The sequence below is a fragment of the Ascaphus truei genome, chromosome 14 (genome assembly GCF_040206685.1).
Source record: "Ascaphus truei isolate aAscTru1 chromosome 14, aAscTru1.hap1, whole genome shotgun sequence".
NCBI lineage: Eukaryota > Metazoa > Chordata > Amphibia > Anura > Ascaphidae > Ascaphus > Ascaphus truei.
Window position 1 is genome coordinate 10,000,944 of NC_134496.1, and position 21,419 is coordinate 10,022,362.

The window sequence follows — 21,419 nt, forward strand, 5'->3', positions numbered from 1 at the left end:
TGCATGGAACAGCAGAAGTTATGTTGATACATGTTGTAATTAATGCTTTTTCCTTTTTGGGGGCATTAGCCTAAGCTGGGGACCGCTCTGATTCAGAAAGAATGGATTTGGGATTTCTCAGAGACTTTGGGAGATACAAATGGCCAATGAAAACATTCCTGCAGTGAGTCAGTGAATGAGGGGATGCTGTGGATTAAAGCTGCAGACCAAACAATATCCTACATGTGTTTTTTTTTTGTTTTTAAATAAAATTAGTTCTGTACTATGAGAAAATACTTGTAGAATTTTTTTTTTAAACTCAGAATGTATTTTTTATGTATTATAATGTAACAAGCATTTTTTGTTTCTATAGCAACCATTTACAAAGTCACATCCACTTCCTCTTCTGAAACAGGCTCTGGCACACTCCTTTTTGAGCCCTGCTCACTCTCCAGCAGTGCACCAATTGTATCTAGTGACTGCCTGGTCACATGATCTTCCCCACAGAACTTTGCATCTTTGGTCCTCTTCTGCTGCACTGACAGACATTTAGTGAACCACCGAGCCGAATCTTCGCCGATCAAACACAGGAAAACAGAACGATCGGCAACTTAGCTAATTACCTATCATTGTGTGGATTGTATTGATGCACATTAAAAGGAGGGGAAAAAACCCACAATTTATTTATTTTATTTATTTATTTATAAAAATGTTTTACCCGGAAGTTACCTCTCGTTTTCAAGTATGTCCTGGGCATAGAGTTAAAATGACAAATAGTACATGGTTACAAATACAGTTACATAAGTGAACAGGATATACATTATATACAAGACTTTGCGTGCACAGTTAAAGGTAATATATATTATAGGCGTATGTAACAGTTACAGACCAGATTAAAATGTGAGACAGCTTTGGTTTTGAAAGAACTTAAACTGGTGGTGGATGTGAAAGTCTCCGGCAGGTTGTTCCAGTTTTGGGGTGCACTGTAAGAGAAGGAGGAGCGGACAGGTACTTTGTTGAGCCTTGGGACCATGAACAGTCTTTTGGAGTCAGATCTCAAATTATAAGTGCTGCATGTGATAGGGGTCAGGAGCTTGTTCAGATAGATGGGTAGCTTGCCCAGAAAGTATTTGAAGGCAAGACAGGAAAGATCAACTTTGTGCCTAGACTCAAGTGATGACAGTCTAGTTCTTTGAGGATTTTGCAGTGATGTGTGTTGTAGTTGCATTGGAGAACAAAACTGCATATTGTGTTGTAGAGGGTGTCAAGTTTGCTAAGGTGGGTTTGGGGTGCCGAGCCGTATACTATATCACCATAGTTGATTATTGGCATTAGCATCTGCTGTGAGATACCCTTTCTGACCAGCAGGCTTAGGGAGGATTTGTTCCTGTAAAGTACCCCTAGTTTGGCATAGGTTTTGGATGTCAGGGTATCAATGTGCATCCCAAATGTTAAGTGGGAGTCAAACCATAAGCCCAGGTATTTAAAATTAGTAACAAGAGTTAGGGTGGTGTTAGCGTTGGTTCTGATATGGAGCTCAGTCGCTGGAAGCATTAAAAATGTAGTCTTGGTCCCAAATACCATTGTTAGAGTTTTGTCAGTGTTTAAAAACAGTTTGTTTTGGGAAATCCAGTTTTCAAGTCTCAAAAAGTCAGATTGAAGTATGTGTTCAAGGTCGGAGAGGCTATGACTGTGTGCATATAAGATTGTGTCATCTGCATACATGTGTATTGAGGCTTCCTGACAAAATGTGGGCAGATCATTGATGAACTTGGACGGCTGCTTTAAATGCTGATGCCATCATCACCTTTTGGCACCAGGGTTTCTCTAGTCCATATCTCCTCAACCGCTTTTTCTAGGTTGGTAAGAGTAGCACCATCCTGCTCCCAGACTTCAGTTCTATGTTGTGCCAAATGAAAAAAACTTTTGAGGGTATCACTTCACTACCATAGGAAGGTGGTTCAGAGAGACAAAGAAGAGCTAAGATACACAATCCTGTATAATGGAGCCATATGACATGTACCGAATCAATCTCTCTCAAACCTTCTCTCTCTATCAATCTCTCTCATTGCTGAACATTGTTTATGAAATGTGCTTTAAAAAACATGTTAAGTATAAAAGAAAAAAAATTGGATGTGTAATGCAGAGATGCATTATCATATTCTTCTTCTGTTTGATACAGATAAAACTGACTCTGTTTATAGGGCTGTCAAGGGAGACCAGGCAAAATACACCTTTATACTGGGATCTTATCATTGAGCAAAGCCAATAAGTAAAATAAATTGTAATTTATTCCATAGAAACACGCAAACACACATTGAATTACAATAGACAGAAAAAGATACACTTACTAGGGGTTGACAAGCTGACTATCCAAACAGTCCAGGGCTGGAGTGGGGACTTAGAAAACATTCCGGTTTAAAAAGTCCTGCAGCCTTCCTCCGTGCAATCGCAGCAAGGCGTCTCTGAGCCCGGACCGAACCGTTCTTGCCCTTATGGAAAATTGGACTTCTGGAATCACTTGGGAACACATGGAACCACATAGGAACACATGGAACACCTGAGAAAGATCAACAGCAGAGAGAGTTCTGGGAGGGCGACTAGCTGTCTTATACACTTCGGGACAGGCAATCCCACAGCTTGCCCTCCAACCAGTGGTGTGGGAATTTCATCCCTGGCCACTCACACACTTTGCCAGGTTTGTGAAAGCGGGCACCTCTGGCTTCAGAACAGTGAGCGAGCATGTGCACAAAACGCCATCTTGCCCACTCATTATTCAAAAAAAAAAACACCGGCTCAAAGTCACTAAGTCTGGGCTAGGTCACATGGACCCTTTGAGCTGAGGATGTCGGTGCTCCTTAAGCCCTCCTTGCTAACAAATGGTTCACACCTCTAGCATCTCTGAGGCTTTCAAGTCCCGGCTTTCTCCCAGACGCATAGGCACCGAGTCTGGTAGCCATGACTTCGAAATCCCACAGTTCATTTACAGGTTACCAGTACATATACCTATTAAATATAATTCTTTAATAAAATATACTGTGTCCTGTCTTATGTGTGGTAAAATATATAAGTCTTTGTTCTGCTGACAGGGATGGAGTGAGAGTGTAATTCACCTATCTTCACTAGCCTCATTCTTGGCACACAGAAAAATAACTTTTAAAACTTTTACATACTGCAAACATGCTCAGCTTTATCACCTAGCTGGAGCACCCCCTGAACCCCTATAGTTGGCTCAGGGTACCTTGGCATATATTTGGGTACCTCTGCTATACTGGAGAACCCCTGCTATACTAAGGACTCCGTATATACCTCCAGATATCTTTTAACTCCTTAATACCCATTTACCTTGTCTGGACGATGCTGCAGCAGGGATCTTGACGGTGAGTTGCAAGAATGTTTTTCATGGTAGGGTTTTGACCAGAGCACTCTGCTTCAATGTAGCTGGGAATTTAACCTGAATCCGGGGTACATTTTTGGGGTCTCCAGTAACTTTGGGACCCCACTAAATAGACGTAATCTGAAATAAATTTCTCCGTCAAACCTATACTGAAACTCACAGCCTAGAAATCTCCTGGTCCCAGCATCCCAGGAAAGGCAAAACACACAGAAATCTTTAATGTCGCATAATTTTCACACAGTCACAGTAATGCATTTAGGACATCTGAGTTCAAGATCTGACACTCTAGGACCCCAACACACGGATCAGGGGTAACCAAGTGGGTTTGGCCTTTATTGATGAGCCTGGTTAACCCCTTCACCGTCACAAGGGCAGACAAAGGATTCTAAGCATGCAAACCATATACACATTGGTTAACACAAATATGCATAGTTCTGTATGCCGTATAATAAATATAAAGGGCTGTTTTTACCAAGTGGTGCTATTGCAGAAGACAATTTGCAGCCCCTCCAGTGTTTGACCCTATTGGGGCTGGACCCCGCTGGCTACTGCAGTGCCCGCTGTGGCGGACGCTGCAGGGACGAGAGCCCTCCCCTCAATGGCGCCGGGCCCGCTGTGACGGTTCAGCCAATGAGGGCGAACCTGGCGGGTGACGTCATGGCCGCGCCCCGTCACTCCCTCACCACGCACCCCCCGGTCTTTTGGTCTGCGGCTCCCTGCAGACCGGGGAATCGGCTGCACGTGCCTCCAGTCTCACGGGCGCGCGTGCAGTGGAGGTACTGGGGCCTCAGCCTTACATATGCTGTGAAGCCATCTTACCCTTGCTCCGTAAGATTTCATCCCGCACAAATAAATGAATGTTAATTCTTCCAGAGTAAATAGAAGACACATCATATTTATCAGGGTCCAATTGTGCTGAAGCCTCAACATCTAAATAGGGATATAATCATTAAATGCTACTTAGCAAGTCATATAGGAACAATCATTAACATCTTGTTTACCCTTTTTGTTTAATATTTTAAGATGTATATGTCACAGGGCTGCTTGTACATTTTGTGTAAAGTAAATGCATATTAGTTTTCTCGCAAGCAGTGCACCACGTTCCTGTCTTTACTGGTTTCTTTTGCTGGGCCCAGCTATCTTTTCTCTCTTATACCCTAAACTTTACTGTCCTGAAGGCGGTCAAATGAAGGCAGGAATGGTTAATTTGCTGCACAGTTTTAATGTATTGTACACATGCAGGTAGTTCTAGCAGGAATGAAGGGGGGTTAATTCTTAATGGCCAGGTATAATAAATATAGACAAATCCTTACCTGAACTATATCAAGGTGGTGTGGGTATGTGATGTTGCTTGTGCAGACTGTGAAAAGAAAAGGGTGTTTCCTTCCTGCAATACCTTACATGGTGGATTATACCATTGTATGGGGTTTAAATTAAGTGATATTCAATTTCAGTAACTTCTTATTGTGGAAGAGAATAACCGTGCAATTGATATTTACTTTTGTCTTTGCTGTAACAAATTGTATATGTAATACCATGTTTATAATGTTTTCTATTTGTGTATGTTTTGGAAGTGAAATATGTCATTTAGAGGGTTATAAACGATAACCAGATACTAGTCTGTCAGCCTCAGAAAACGAAAAATATTATTGAATGATCACTTGTGCATCCCAGAGAGAGGCGAGAATATAATTTGACGAAATCTATTCTGCATAACAGGTACTTATGCAGCATTGTGGCAATAACAGAAATCAAATCATCCCACACACTACATGAGTGAGACGTGCCAAAGACAGAATTGTTTCTCCTGCGAAAATAGGCTGTCAAATTTTGGTGCAAGCGTGCTTGTGGAGAGCACGGACGCAGTCGTGAAGATGGAGCCAGGCTAAGTATTGGGGAAATGAAGTTATGAGGGTTTATATATTGAGTCAAGATTTTAAATGCCTTTTTAGAGCAGGGTTTTTTTCTACGTCGTAAAACCATCAACCTGGCAGCTGATTTACGACAGGGGTGGGCTTATGTTATCAATGAAAAAAGAATGGTATATTGGGCTTGCCCTTGAGTTATGAAATCATAATTCAACAAAAGGTGTGTTTTGGGATCAAACACGTGAATTTTTAGCTTCTACTCCAGTGACCTCTCTGGGGAAGACCTATGGTAACGTACTGTATAGGGTTTTATCCTGTTATTTTAAGAAACTGCTCTGCATTTATTGTAATTGTATGTTCTTGTAATTATCTGTTTCTATAAAGAGTTGGAAAAGTGGCACGCTGTTGCTTAAAGAAAAATAAATCAATGTTACCCTCCCCGGTGCTCACCCTCCGCTGATCCCGGCATCTCTAAGCTGGATCCAAATAGATATGAAAAGATTTAGTAGTGGAAGAAGCGCACTAATTTTGACAGATTTATTATAAATCATTCTTCCTGGTAATGTACAGGTTATTAAGAATTTATTTTAGTGTTAGGACCCTTGAGATGTGGTCTGCCTTGGAGGGGCTCAAGGGCTTCCAACACTTTGGCCAAAGGGTTAAACTAAAAGACCATTTTATTCAAAAGATATATATATATATATATATATATATATATATATATATATATATATATATATATATATATATATATATATATATATATATATATATGCGTATAGTTGTCAAAGAGGAGTGCTACTGAGCATGGCAATATATATTTAAAACCAGAGACAGAACATGAAACAAAGACAGAGCTCAGTGCTACATCCATTAACACAGATACATGGTACAGTTCCTGCCTAATAAATAATATATATATATATATATATATATATATATATATATATATTAGTGGTTATTTTGGGGGTTCAATATGAGCTTATTGGGGTTTTGTAAGTTAACTGACTCTGTATTTAAAGCCTCAGAGCAGGTATAAGCATAACGTGAGGAAAGGACTTGTTTGTCCTGTAACGGCATGTTATACATATACAGTACCTGCTCTGATGCTTTAGATACAGAGTAAGTTAACTTACAGAAAGGCTCCTGTGTGCTTCTTCCACTACCAAATATTTTCAATTATCTGTTTCTGTAATATGAAGCACTGTATGTTTATGTTTATATATATATATATATATGTATATATGTAACGGGTTTATCCCCCCCCCCCCCAATCTCACATTGGCCCGGGTACTGTTAATAACCAACTCCCATTACGTGTGTTTGGTGGTGCACCTGTAGGCAACAGAACTCCTGAGTCTCCCGCTTGATGTTATTAGGGGATTTTCAATAGACAGGTAGCTGAGGTAGTGGGTACGAGTTCAACTTACATCATGTGCAGCGCCTCCACCTCATCAGGATCTGTGCTTCCGCAGGGAGATGGTCCTGGTGAGGAACTCCTTCTTGGTGGTGCCATCCACTGCTGAGTAATTTCACACTCACACAGTGGGGGTATCGTTAACAAGGTCATCTTTATTGTAGACGGTGATGTAGCAGACTGCCACATGCATCTGCCGGCTCTAGCCGCACATCTCTCCGTGCTGTCCCTTTGCCAGGTACGCCCTCCTGAATTGAAGTGGGGTTCCCTCTTCTCCTAGGGAGACCCTCTCTGTGCCAGGTCCCTGGACACAGAGTGGCTTAGACAGGCTGATTGGTCAACCTGGACCGCTAGTTACTTCACTAGGGTCACAAAGTGTTCCTACAATCCCTTATGCAGGCCATACAACTTCCTAACAGCTTTCCACAGCTGCCAGAACACTGCTAGAACACTCTACTTCCATACTGTAGAACCACACTGTAACTAACTGTGTTGTGCCTTATATACTTCAGGAGGCAGGCGCATCCCTGATGTCACTATCCAGGGACTCAGAGCATACAGCCACTCCCCTCCATACATAGGGCACCTCACCTTTGGATGAGGGAAAACCTCCATAACTACTGCTGGCATACCTGTTCTTACCAGGACTTACTGCCAACAGAGAGGAAAGCAATATACCATTATTATGCATGGCTATATATATATTAAACAATTCCTTAAGTAATGCTTTTGGGCTCTTAATGAACTGTTGCATGCTCTGGAGAGAGTATTTACATTATCAGACACATTTTGCTACAGCAGATTTTTGTTTAAGTGTATAGTTTTTTCTATAATAAACAGTGACTGAGACCGTGGCAGAAATATTAATTACATATTTAGCAGAATTCTTGGGTGGTGGGAGCATATAGATATGACTGCAATTGATTAAGGGGTTAATATTATCTCATTGGAAGTTGGATCCTGGCACTGACAGGAGGAGGCAGCATGAGACCCCCGTATTGGCAGAGAGTGTGTCTGAGTGGCGTGTGTCCCCTTTTACTGCTTGTCTAGGTAACTCCGTCCTTTTTTTTTTTTTTTTTTTTACAGGACAGTGTCCAAATACAGGACAATATGGTTCAATACTGGACACCTAGTAACCCTACATACTGGAGGCCGAATTTAGTTGAATATCTTGTTTTCCAGTATATCCTCGGTTATATTACATACACAGTACACAGACAAGCATTGTAGCATTTACTGATATGATTAGAAGAGTAGCAGCCTTTTTTATTAATTCACCTTCCTTTGGTCTGGAAAACAACCTCTTTACACATTCTCTATTCTGTCAGATATATACATAACTCAGAAAGAGGTTTGGTAAGCATTAGCCACATATGTTCACCTCCAACCTAGCAGGGATTTTGACACCAGGAGGAGGAGAAGGGATTCATTTACAACTAGCCCATAACTAGGTAAACTCACCATTGGGTGTAAAATCCATTCATTAAGAACATACAGTAGGAATGGGGTTCCCATACAAAAATCTAAGTAAACTGTTTCAGGGCTCAGACATCCACTACGAGATGCAAAGTCTTTGCCCGGGTTACCATCATTTTATTGTAGACATTGAAGAACATTGACCAACTCATCTATTTTACAGAACTAAAATTAGATGAGGAGTTGCATGATAGCAGTTGTATGTTGTTCCAAATAACACCAGGTGATAAATAACACGTATTGCATGATTACGTACATACACAGAATCTGTTATACAGCACACATTGACCATAAGTCATAATAGGAATATTCTTGGTAATAATAATCAGATGCTATTTTTACAGTATCCTAGCTTTATATTGATGACAAAATACAGCAACAGGTTTCGTAGAATATATTTACTAAAATAGGTTCTAAATCTTGGAGTGAAGGGAGTGTGTCAAATGTGATGCCCAGAAATCTAGATTAACATTATCTTCATTCCACCCCCATATTACTAAAGAGATTAATGTGATTGCAGCCTACACAGAGACAATCAACAAGGTATCTTCTGCATGCTATTATGTATGTACAAGCCCACATATAATTATCAATCAAAACTTGAACCCCACAGCTAGAAAATGTAATTGTAAGATCATTTCAAGAAGTATTCTCTTCCTGTTAGTTGACACCAACAGTGTAGAGCAGAGGTGGTCAACTCCTATTGTCAAGGACCACCAATGGGTTGGGTTTTCAGGATATCCCAGCTTCAGCACAGGTGGCTCAATCAGTGGCCCAGTCATTGAGTGAGTAACTGATTGAGCCTCCTGTGCTGAAGCAGAGATATCCTTAAAACCCGACCCGTTGGTGACCCTTGAGAACAGGAGTTGGCCACTCTTGGTGTAGAGCATTATACCACTGAATTCCACCCACAATGGGTTACTTGAGAAGACCAAAGCTGCTGTAGATGTTTAGGAATATACCGTAAAAGACGGTAAGCAATGAATTTCAGCGTAATGCACAGGGGTCATATGGAGGCAAAGTGTCTCAATACATTCAAGACAAAACATGTTGTTATTGTATGTGTCCATTTTGCCCCAAATTGTTTTGATACATCACCCCCTTTTTGTATTTTGGGGGTGAAAGAGGAAGTAAGTTCCTTTTCTCTAAAATATGAAAAAGCTACAGTACAATAAATCATTACACTGGCTATCTCTACACATTGCATATACAAATATAACTTAAAAAATCCCAAACATGGGCTTTACCGGGTTTGCCAAGCTGATTTCTCTGTGTTGATACCTGTTGTCATGGGCCCTGACACACACAACCAAAAGCAGTACTTGTAACTGGCACAGACTGTGCAAAACACATATTAAATGTTAGCAACACATTGTCCTGTCCTGTTATATTAGAGAAACAGAGTCTTTCCTCCTATTAGAGTGATTACAGGGATTATTGGATTTTTTTAAGGAATAACATTTATTTCCATTTTGTTGCTCTACATCAGGGGTGTGCAAACTGGGGGGCACTTGGTTTTCTAGAGGGGGCCTTTGATTTTCTAGGGGGGGAGGTGGCAGTTGCAGAGGCCCTACACTCTTCCCCAAGGCATTTAAATTAAATGCCGGGGGAGCGTAAGGCCTCGGTAACGTCTCTTACCGGCTCTTCGGCGACACGTCACCCTGACAACGCGGTGTCAAATGGCAACACGTCACATGACGTCGCGAAGCCTGAGAGCATATGAAGAGGGGGCGCGCGCTTAAAACTTTGCGCACCCCTGTTCTACATAGCAGAAACTTTACATGTCTGGTCATACTCAGTGTGGCTTTTTTGCTGTAACGTTTTCATTGTTGGGGTGAGAGTATTAAATACGACATGATGCTTTTAATGCGGTACAACATGCTGCATGAACGTACACAGAGCTGAAACACACTTGGGAAAACGACGACCTCTTTTGCATAGAGTAGCTGGCTTGCTGCTACCTGCAATTCATCTCCTAAACGTCAGCATCCAATATTCTGTATCAAGCAATACATTTGATAATTGTGACCTTGAGTGGGTTCATATGGAACAGAAGCAGAAGGGTTTAAATAAGAGACAAGGGATTTCAAGTAATATCTGCTTTTACTTAGGTAAGGAGTTGTAGTACATTAATGATCTAGAGCAGATGCTGTGGTTAGCGCATGAAAATCCCAAACTGAATGTCAGCGACGCTCTGTATTAGCACTTAGTGGCAATAAACTCTCAGTTGAATATCAATTTGTTGCAGTGATTGGTGAATGTAAGCCCTTTGCTGCTCTGGTTTGGACAGCCATGCGACTCAAAGTCATAACACACGAGGCAGCCAAGGCTTTTTTACGCTCTTTGTTGAGATCCTGTATGCAAAGTGTACATCACAAGACCTGAGAAAAAAGCACTAATAGGTAGAGCGTGGAAGAAATAAAAACAGAGGGGAAGGAGGGAGTGGTATGGTAGAAGGAAGGCAAACTGGATGTATAACATGCACTTGAAACTGGAGGGAAGGTGTTGATAGAACGTTTTCTGCACTGAAATTGAAGTGATTAATGGAACAGCTTCCCTAGTGTGTTGGTGGCAACAGATACAGAAATAGAATTCAAAATTGCATGAGACAGACAATAAAAGTCGTAAGACATTAGGAAATAAGGGGAACGCCTTCTGATTTATAAGGAATTGTCAGAATGGATGTCTTAAGTCCATATATACCATCAATTTATGTGCTTTTGTATGGCAGGAGAATAGACACGGCTGGTAATTCATAACTAGGTTTAGACTGAGCTATTCCATGACATGAAGAGAGGTGACAACCTCATGCTGGGTCAGGTCTGGAACCCAGATGCTCTGAGTTGGTTCGTACTCGGCATTAGCAGCCAATAGATCTTATTCAGTGTTAGTGCATCTTGCACGAGCCCGTACCATTTCTGTTCAGCCTAATCCCTCTTGTTATAAATTAACTGTACTGCTGCACCGTGTTGAAGTCATAACGTTTAGAAACAGATGGGAAAGAAGATGACTGGGTACAAACTATATAGAGCAACCCCATGCCACTCCATTCAAGAAGAGATTTTGTTTTGATGCTCTGCTTCATTTCCTCCTTGCGTTTGCAGCAACTCAGAGTTTTCTACAAGTGACACATATTTTAGGCAGAGATGTTTATACCTCTTCCGACATGATGAAAATAAAGGATAAGCAAAGGTCGTACAGAGACGTAGAACATGACACATCTTCATTTATTTTTTATTCAATGCATCATTTATTTATTTATTTATTCCCAATCTCCTCCTACTGACGGTCCCTAAATCACAAAGCGATGCCCATGGGGGAAAAAAATTGGAGCAAAGACCTTGATTTATAAAGACTAGAGGTGGACTATTTTTTGGGCTGGATTTGGATCCGCCATGGATTGTTACAGTTGTTGAAACTAGAACAATCTGCAGATTTCCGTGGATCAGCCTTAAAAAGGGCGGTTTGTCTTTTTGGGATTTATTAAATTATCACCGACAATCTAATCCGTGGATTCCGCTATCCGCTGGTGGATTTTAAGAATCAAATCTGCAGATCCATGGATTGCTGAATCTGCAGATTGGATTCTTAAAATCCACCAGTGGGATACGTGGATTGGATTGGTAAAATTTACCAGTGGAGTATGTGGATTGGATTGGTAAAATCCACCAGCGGATTGTATGCAATGGCGTTTTTTGATCAACACGGATTGAAACTGGAACAATCCGCAGACGGATTTTACACCGCGGACCGGATTTTTAATGGAAAGCTTGGAAATTCCACAAAACGGATTTTGACTGTTTCACCCGTCTCTAATAAACACACAAGGGTGAAAATGATGCAATTTGCATTCATTTTGCAACAAATATTCCTTGATACACCAACCCTATGCTGTTATTTGATACAACTTTGAATCTGCTGAACTCACTCATTATGCATTTTGCTTGGGGAACAAGGTTGTATCATAACAGAATCATAATATGAAATTAGGCTTTATGGGATGTTTCCCTCAAACAAGACAAGGGTTTGGAAAAGCAGAGCTTCGGGCTCTGGTCCATATCAAAACCACCTTCTGTTTATCATTAAATCACAATTCATAACGTATTACAACAATGCTTTGGAATCTTCTGAAGATATCCATATGTTATAAAACACTAAGCTTCCGAATTTTCCATGGTGTGATCTGATATAAAATACAACAGCTCACAGACTTCAAACAAAGTCTCATTGACAGAAGATGGCACTTTTTCATTAGAATGCTATTTTGTCACCAAAATCTCACCAATTTTGGTACTTTGAGGTTTGCATTATATTTCACAAATGTCAAATATTACCAAGGTACCAATTTTACCAAAGTCTACAATATATTGTTTTTCCTGTCAGAGATATCTCCTTGTACTTGGCAAGTTTATTCTGTACGCAGGTAGAGATTATGTCCAGAGCACTCACTGTAGTAGTAAAACAAAAGTTACTTTAATTCACATAACTTCACACCGATAAGAAACGGGCGCCGACAAATGGCACAGAAGGCCCAAAACGTTGGCCTGTTTCTGATCAGTGGGAACTTGTCATGTGAATAAAAGTAACATTTTTACTACTACTGTATACTGCAGGTCTGCGGGCATCTTCTTTAGCTGCCTACATACATTTGTAGGTTCTGCTGGTGATCTCGGGGTTCAATGCTCACCCTACACTACAACCATAATTTGCACTGCAACAATGCATGTTGTCAATTACCGTGAACCTTCCTGAAATTTAGAGTAGACTGACAATAGTTCTATAATGAGTTGAATACTAGCATCCCTTCCCTGAAGAGCTTAGTCCATTGGTGGCCAACTCCAGTCCTCCAGGGCAACCAACAGGTGATGTTTTCAGGATATCCCTGCTTCTGCACAGGTGGATCAATCAGTGGCTCAGTCATCGACTAAGTGGGGGGTGGTGGCCCTTGAGGACTAGAGTTGGCCACCCCTGCCATAGTCTGATGCACACAGGACAATAATGTGACTCATTTGAAGCTTGTCTGGAAACGACTCTTTTACTCCATGGCCAGGACACTTCCCAAACGGTGACACTTTCCCAGGGAATGTCCTACCTGGAGCCAAGAAGCAGTGGGAGGAAGGGGGAGAGGGCGGGGGAAGGTCCTATTATTTCCATTTTAGCATACACTTACAAAGTATAAGGTTACCTTTTTATGATATCATTTTCTGAAAAAGTCAGACAACATTTCTGTGTTCTTTCCTTGGGGCGCTTGTAAATCACTCTCTAATTTTTTCTTTTTACGATACAAGTCAAGTCTGCTAATGAAATCAGGCCCGTCCCACTCAGCCCTCTCGAATCTGGTTGAAGGCTCCAGATGGAGAAGCACTGAAGCAGAAATGTTATACCGGGTGGGCAGCTTCTCGGATTCGACGGGGCTATTTAGCAAAGCTTTCGTGCTGCACAACTGTGACAAAAAAACATTTATCCAATAAAAAAATCCCGTTGCAAAACTGGCCCCAAAAAAACAGTGTTAAAGAAAGAAAACATCATTTGCTCTGGTGTTGTTTTTCTTTGACACTTCTGCGGATTGGCTTTCTTTTGCACTATTTTGCAGCTTGATCTGGAGAGTAAATATATAAAAAAAAAAACCTGTAGAATTTGTCGTACAAAGTTAGAAACATATTACTGATTAATACCAATAACGTAAAAACTCTAGTACTAAAGGAACACTGGAGGAAGAGTCCGGTGAGGTTTCAACAGCTCTGTTTAAGTTCTGAAGAAATCTCCTTTTGGTCCCCTAAAGCAGGGGGTCTCAACTCCAGACCCCCAACAAGTCAGGTTTTAAGGATATCCCTGCTTCAGCACAGGTGGCTCAATCAGTAGCTCATTTGAAGACTGAACCCCTGATTGAGGCACCTGTGCTGAAGCAGAAACAGATTGAGCCACCTGTGCTGAAGCTGGGATATCCTGAAGACCTGTGGGGGAAAGAGTGTTGAGGATTGGAGTTGAGAACCCCTGCACAGAAGAAAACTATGCCCAGCATTCTTAATACGACTGTGGGTTCCCAAGTAGAGACGGGCAAAACATTTGAGCAGATTTGGACCCGCCCCGGATTGCCCGGTTCCGGTGAGAGAGTGCAGATTTTTAACAATCCATGGTGTGGATTTCCGATTTCAATATGGAATCGGAGTGCGGAGTCTTAAAAATCCAGCCATATTGTATCCAATGGCAAATTCGGATAAATTCGCTCAGATGGGGGGGGGGGTTTAGTCTAAACAATACTCAGAAATCCAGGGAACGATTTGGACTGGCTTACCCACCTCTGTGCCCAAGTATCTATTCTATACAAACAAAGTTGGTGTAAAAACAGCATCCAATTGGTCAAAGATACAAAATCTCATTACTTCCAGTGACATGTTATTGGAGAAATCTAGTTTCTTTTTCTATTTCTTGCACCCGGAGACAATGTAAGAGGGAGTTACAGAGGCCTCGCGCACTCCCCCTGCATTTAATTTAAATGCTTTGTGTGAAAAGCGCGGGTCCTGAGCAAAGATGAGTATTATACTGTATGGTGCTGGGAACTCAAGCACATATGGTATTTTAATGGGATAATTCTACGTTTAAAAACGATACTCCGCTGACGTGATCCTGGTAAAGAGTGAGGCTGTCTATCAAAGGTCTGCCCTTCCATAATGTGCGCTGAAGCCATCTTCCTTCGGCTCCGGAACGTTTATGCTCTATGCATTTAACCGAGGCCTAGATATCAGAGGCAGTTCAGCATATTGATTAGGGGTCAAAATGAGAGAGACTTGTTGCAATGAGAAAAAACAAAGAACAACAGTTTTTTAGGTTCTGAATGTCCAAACATTGCAGAGGTGTCAACCCCCAAGGACCAAAATCCAGTGAGATTTGAGGTGACATGGACCCAAAAATGTCACTTTCCTGAAAAATAGCGATCATTAGTCCAATAACAATTGGAGTATCATTCATTTGGAATTTGGCCGCTGTGTTTATCGTGATGGGAAATTTCCTCTGCGCTGCACTATAATAATATACTGTAATATTATATTTATATGGCGCTTTTCTCCCAATGGGACTCAAAGCTCTTATCAGTTACAAAAAAGGAAAACGAAGAAAACAGATAAGGTTATAAAAGAGCCAAAACACAGGGGGAAGATACAACACAGGATGGGACGGTGCTGTAGCTATTAAATGCCGGACAGGTTGTGGGTTCATTAATTAAATGCCTGGGTAAACAGGCTTTCTTGAGCCTGTTTTTATAGATTTCCGTCCTCAAGACCTCCAAACGGGTCAGGTTTTAAGGATATCCCAACTTCAGCTCAGTTGAAGACTGATCCACCTGTGCTGAAGCAGGGATATCATGAAAACCTGACCTGTTGGGGGGGGGGGGGTCTTGAGGTCCGGAGTTGAGCACCCCTATACTAGAGAACGAACTCTACAACAAACTACAGACAGAGGTTTTCTCTGATTTACGCCAGGTCCCCAAAAATGGCTTGTACTGTATTAGCAAATAATGTCTTGAAGAGGGGGTCGAATGGAAGATTATGGAGCCAAGTTGTCTTTTGTTGATATCCGACATTGTTGCTTCAACCTTCATTACGAAATGATGCAGGTCTCTCCAGTAGCAACACGGCTAATAATGTCCCATCACAATGAATCTGAGAAATGAACGCAAGGTTCCCATTCAGAAAGTAGAATCCGTTTCAGATATTTCTTCCCCTTTCACCTTCTCTCTCTCAATTTGACTGTCGTTTGTTAAAGACAGTGGCATTTCCATGGAGCCTTTCTGTTGATTAATCAACACCCTCTCCATGGTCCGTACTATTCCTTGATTAAAAATAGGATATTTATATTGTTTTAAGTCAGGCTTGGGCAGGCAAAATACTGATTGATCATCTTCTCGTGGTCATTATGAGATTCCACTGCATTATGAGAGAAAGTTGCCCGAGATGATTTAACATTGTTTCGGCATTTAGGACAGCCAGAAAGAATCCATCTCCACAGTTCTATCTGTTAAGAAAAATAATAGAAATAAGTTCTTGTTTGAAAGGCTGAGAGAAACGGGTCAGCATTATATTATTTATTATGTCTAGTGCTGTAGACATATTACAGTTTGTCAGGACGTTCAATGTTAAACCTCTATTTTTCAGTGTCCTATGACTTATGACTGCGGAAAAAAATGTATCTGATACAAATGAAACTTGGCAGCTTTGCATAGTATTGAATGTCAAACATTTTATTTCAGCTGTTTTTGAGCTATAGGATCCTTAAGAGAGCACTGTCATTTACTCTGTCCAAAAGTTTTTCCTTAAAATGTGGGAGTGAGCCTTTAACCCAACTCACCCAGTGTTGGGGAATCCACCAAGGAATAGGTTCTCCAGTGCTTGGCATGTCTCTTCTGTACTAAAGTGAAAACTGGTATGGAACTCTGCAACTACTACCAATTTTATACAGGAGTGCTACTTTTGGCCATCTGTATTGTCACAACTCTATTTCTTCTAGCCAGTACTGCCTACTTCAATGTTCCTAGATAAACTATTATGTATGTATTATTTGTAACACCAACATATTCCGCAGCGCGGTACAATGGGGGTACAGAATGGTATAAATGATATAAACTGAATGCCATACAAATAAGCACAACCAGATACAAAATGTAATGAGGGGGCTGCTCATTAGAGTTTTCAATCTAGAGGGGAGAAGGGAGAGGGGAGAAGGGCCAATGTTAAAAAAAGGGTAAAGTGGCTGCTCGTTGTGGGAGGAGTATGCCTCAGGACGGAGTTTGGTCCACCAACAGAGCTAGTCTTATTAAGGTTAAGGCGTATGGATGGTAGGGGGTGTTAGCGTGGAGTTTGGTCCAGCCGCACAGCTGGTTCCAATAGGGTTGGAGGGGGGGTTGGGTGTCATCAGTGTGAAGTGCAGAGGGTCAAGTCTTGTGTGACCCCGACAGAAAGAGGGGTGAAGAAGAGGAGACACCAGAGAAGGAAAGACTAAAACAGCGGTTGGATATGAAGGACTTGAACCAGTAGAGGGCTGCATCACGCAGTCCAATGGAACCATATCAAAATGATATCATCATGTCCTCCATCAAATCATGAGAGTTTGTTTATGTTATATGTACAGATGTAGTCGATGTTATTGCTTCACGAATGAAAGTACTTCAGTCCCTCCCCCATCTCATGCTCTGCTGATTCAAACAATGGCAGCTTTTTCCGCTGATGTGTTGTGCCTATCCCGTTGCACCAGTGGTTGCAATAACGTTGGCTACATCTGTGAGTTAAACAAAAGAAGATCTGAGTTAAGGTAACAGTGGGAGTCACTGAATCATAATAAGAGTGCAGTAACCCATCATTTTTTTTTATAACTCAACCACCTTCTTTTATTGTCATTCCAGCACACAATCGTGGAGAAGGTCATTGAAAAGAAAGCAATGTCAACTGTGATTTTATCAGATAGCAAGCAATAATGTTTCATTATTATATACAGTGTTGACAATATACAGTATGATCAGGACAGAGGAGAACAACCTGGAATGCTGACAGGTGAAGGGATACTTTTTGAAGCAAATGATGCCCCTTTTCCTCCCTCCTGTCATTCTCTTATGGGGTTATTCATGAAACTACTGTATGATAATAGTACTGACTAAAGTCAATAGGAGTTTTCATGCGAAAGTGCCCCGATTGTTACTATCGCAGTTTCATAAATAACCGTGCTAGAATCTACTCGACAATCCCTCCTTCCCACATACAGTACTCGGAGGAGCCTATTCAAAACAGTGCCAAGATGCCGATTCAGCACAGCTGCACGAAAACTTCCATTCAAGTCAAAGAGCAGTTTCCGTGCCATGGTGACGAATCTGCACTATATCTCCTTCTTACCAGCCGAGCCAGGCCACCTAATAATCAGATAAAAACCCTTGCTAGGAAACCGAAATGTGATCACCCAACCAGGAGATTTTAGCAACCACCTCCATACTGCCACTGTTTGCGTAAGATTACATACATTTGTCACGTGTATGGACCTCCTAGACAATGAAGAGGAGAAGGGAGGATTGGATTGAAGAAGGACAACTAAGAGGAAGGAGAGGACAGAAATAGGATTCAGCACACTGAGCACAATTTTGCAAGGCCGGATGTTTCAAACAAGGAGCTATTCTAGTATAATATAAATCAAGGGAGCGCAAAGTGGGGGGCGCAAGATTTTCTGTGGGGTGTGCGGCGCTTACAGAGGCCCCGCGTGCATCCTGAAGGCATTTAAATTAAATGCTGGGGGGGGAGCAGCGAAGGCCTCTGTAAGATCCCTTACCTTGGCTCAGACGGCTTCTGAAAATGCGTCGCCATGGCAATGCGGCTTCAAATGATGCTGCAGGGTCACGTGACGGCGCGATGCCATGGCAACATGATGTCACATGACACTGGGACGTCAGAACTCTAGAGCCAAGTTAAGAAGGGGAGGAGGAGCAAGCAGCGGGGGAGAGCCGGCATGGGGGTATAGGGGAAAAAGATTGCGCACCCGTGATATAGATAACTGTTAGGTTAAATACTACATTTTGTAAATAAAAATGCTAGTTTGGATATTCATGGGAAAGCTATGAAAAAAATAAAACAATAAATCATCATAAAAGTTAAACTATGTCACCAAGTCCCACTTTAAACTAATAACTTATATGGTAATGAGTCTGCCAGAAGAATTAATGACCAGCCCGGCAACTGGGAGGAAGCCGATTTCAGACATAGAAGAAAGCTCTTTTACAAACCACTGTTGAAATAAACAATTGCCATATATAAGGAATTATTATTATTGTTTCATCTCTTTGTATAAGTCCAAGTTTTTGTACCAGTTATTACAGAAATGTTACGAAATCTGTTCTACATTTGGCTGCGGCCAGGGTGACGCTGAGCAGGCGTGTGCGCTCGCACCCACCGCGATGAAACACATTGGTACAATGTGTGTGGGCAGCGTGATCACGTGCGTGCCAGTGAGCGCACAGCGCTCGGCTACTTGCAGAGACAAGTAAATTTGTTTCTGCCGCTCGCTGGTGCGTGACCCCCAATGAGGGTGAACCAGCTCCGTGATGTCATGGCCGCGCCCCCCAACACACCCCCACACACGCGCAACTAGCTGGCCAGGAATCGCACAGCCAAGCAGAGCACATGACATCACAGCGCTCGAGCGCCAGCGCGCACACTCCCAGCCTGGCCGCAGCCTTAGAGGGTTCTCCTGGAGACGAGGCCCTGGTAAAAAAGGTATTTTTAATGGCCGATACAATAGACATCTTAAAAAAAAAAGTTGGACATCTTTTTAGGAAGGGAAGGTATACAGGGATATACCAAATAAGTAAACATCCGCAGCGGATGGGCCGGTTCCTTTAGTCCGTGATTTGTGGGGTTTTTATTATTATTACCAATACACTCCGTGGATTCTGCAACCCGTGGACGGATTGGATTCTACAAATCCATCCACGGGTTGGATCGAAAGGGGGATTTTGATGAATCCGGGCAGATTGAAACCGCCACAATCCGTTTGCGGATTTTTCACCCCGAAACCGAATTTGGGGGTAAAATCAGCGCAAATCCGGGGAAACGGATTGTAGTGGATTCGCCCACCTCTAGTCTGAAAGGAATTTATTTTTCCCTTATGAAACATCATTGAATAATGTTTTAATGGGGTTTTAGGTTTGCCTTCCTCTGGATCAAAATACTGTAAGTACAAATATAAGATAAAGTATCTGTCATCGACATTTAGCATAGGTTGAACTTTATGGACATATGGCTTTTTTCAACCTCATCTACTATGTAACGGTGCAACGATGTACAGTACTTACAATGAATTCTTATTTAATCTGAGCCATTAAACTAATTGAAATGAAGAATTTCCAGGCACCCCAAAGGATGTTCAAACTTGATTTTCAAATCCGATTCCACATATTTAGCAGACCAAATGTGGAATAAAACGTGAAAATTAAGTCTGAACGTCTTTGCAGTGCCTGGAAATTCTTCCTTTGATGAAATCCTGACAAGTGGCTTGTTTGTTCTGGCGAACTCCGTAACCTCTTTCTAAAACTAGCATTTTTTTAAAATATATATATGATGTGCATTACCTACTCTCAAGTCAATTACATTAATTGCACCAAAATTGTATGAATAAATAATTTTATTGGGTCTATTTTCTTATGATTTATTATGAATATAGTTTGAGAGAGTATTTAACCAATGCATATGATTTGTACAATAAATGTAGTAATTGCATAGATTTCACTAATTAAACACTAATTAAACATAATTGTACACCTTGCTGCTTGGTAAGACTTCATTATTTAAAGGTTCTTATACGTAATTACTGTCTATGAAGCCTTGTGTAAGAGGCTGTTTGCTTAACACTGCTAAGTCAATCTGGCTGCCTACAAAATTGATTATAATGAGGTCATTATCATATACAATTTCAAACAATGACTAACATACCACTGAATTTGCAGCTGAACCGCCCCAAATCACAAAATGTAGCACTTTATGAGAAGGATTGTCACTTGCCACCGTTTAGTAATCCCTCCCCTGTCCCTCGTAATACCAGCAGGAATAAAGCACTATGGCCCGGGTACACCAAACTGGGCTATACGTGTGAGATTATAGCGTTACGGGAAGAAAAAAACGTGCGGTAATACCGCTAAAATAAGTAGGTATACATCAATAGTTCTACTCCTGGAAAAAACGCGCGATGCGCCCTGAAAATGTGTGTTATTTGTTATGGTAGATATCACATTGACAATAAAAGGCTGAAAAAGTCGCTTAATTATCCTAAAATGGTGGGAAGGTGGCAAGACCATTCTCTGTAGAAAACTATTTAAAAAAAAACATGTTTTCATGACACGTTGGGAGGGAGTTAGAAGATACTAGGGTTATAAGGAGTTGGAGGTTTGTTTGTGTTTTAGTGCTTTTTATTGCGAGATTTGCTTGAGTTGTCATGAGATATGTGTTGTCTGTCTGTGTGTGCTTGAGTTTGGGAGTTTGCCTGTACTTTGGATGTTTGTCTTTTGTTTGTGTAGTCATATTTGTTGTGTGATTATGTTCAGTAGTGTGAGAGTGTAAAATATGGGAGACTGGACTGAGTGGAGTGGCTGAAGGGAGTGTGAGGAATGGTGGGCAGACGAGTGGAGTGAGTGTGAGGAGTGCTGGTGGGCAGAGGGATGAGTAGTGGAGGGAGTGCTGGAGGGCATGAGGAGTGGAGGGAGTGTGAGGAGTGGTGGGCAGAGGAGAGGGAGTGCTTTGGGGCGGAGGAGTGAGCA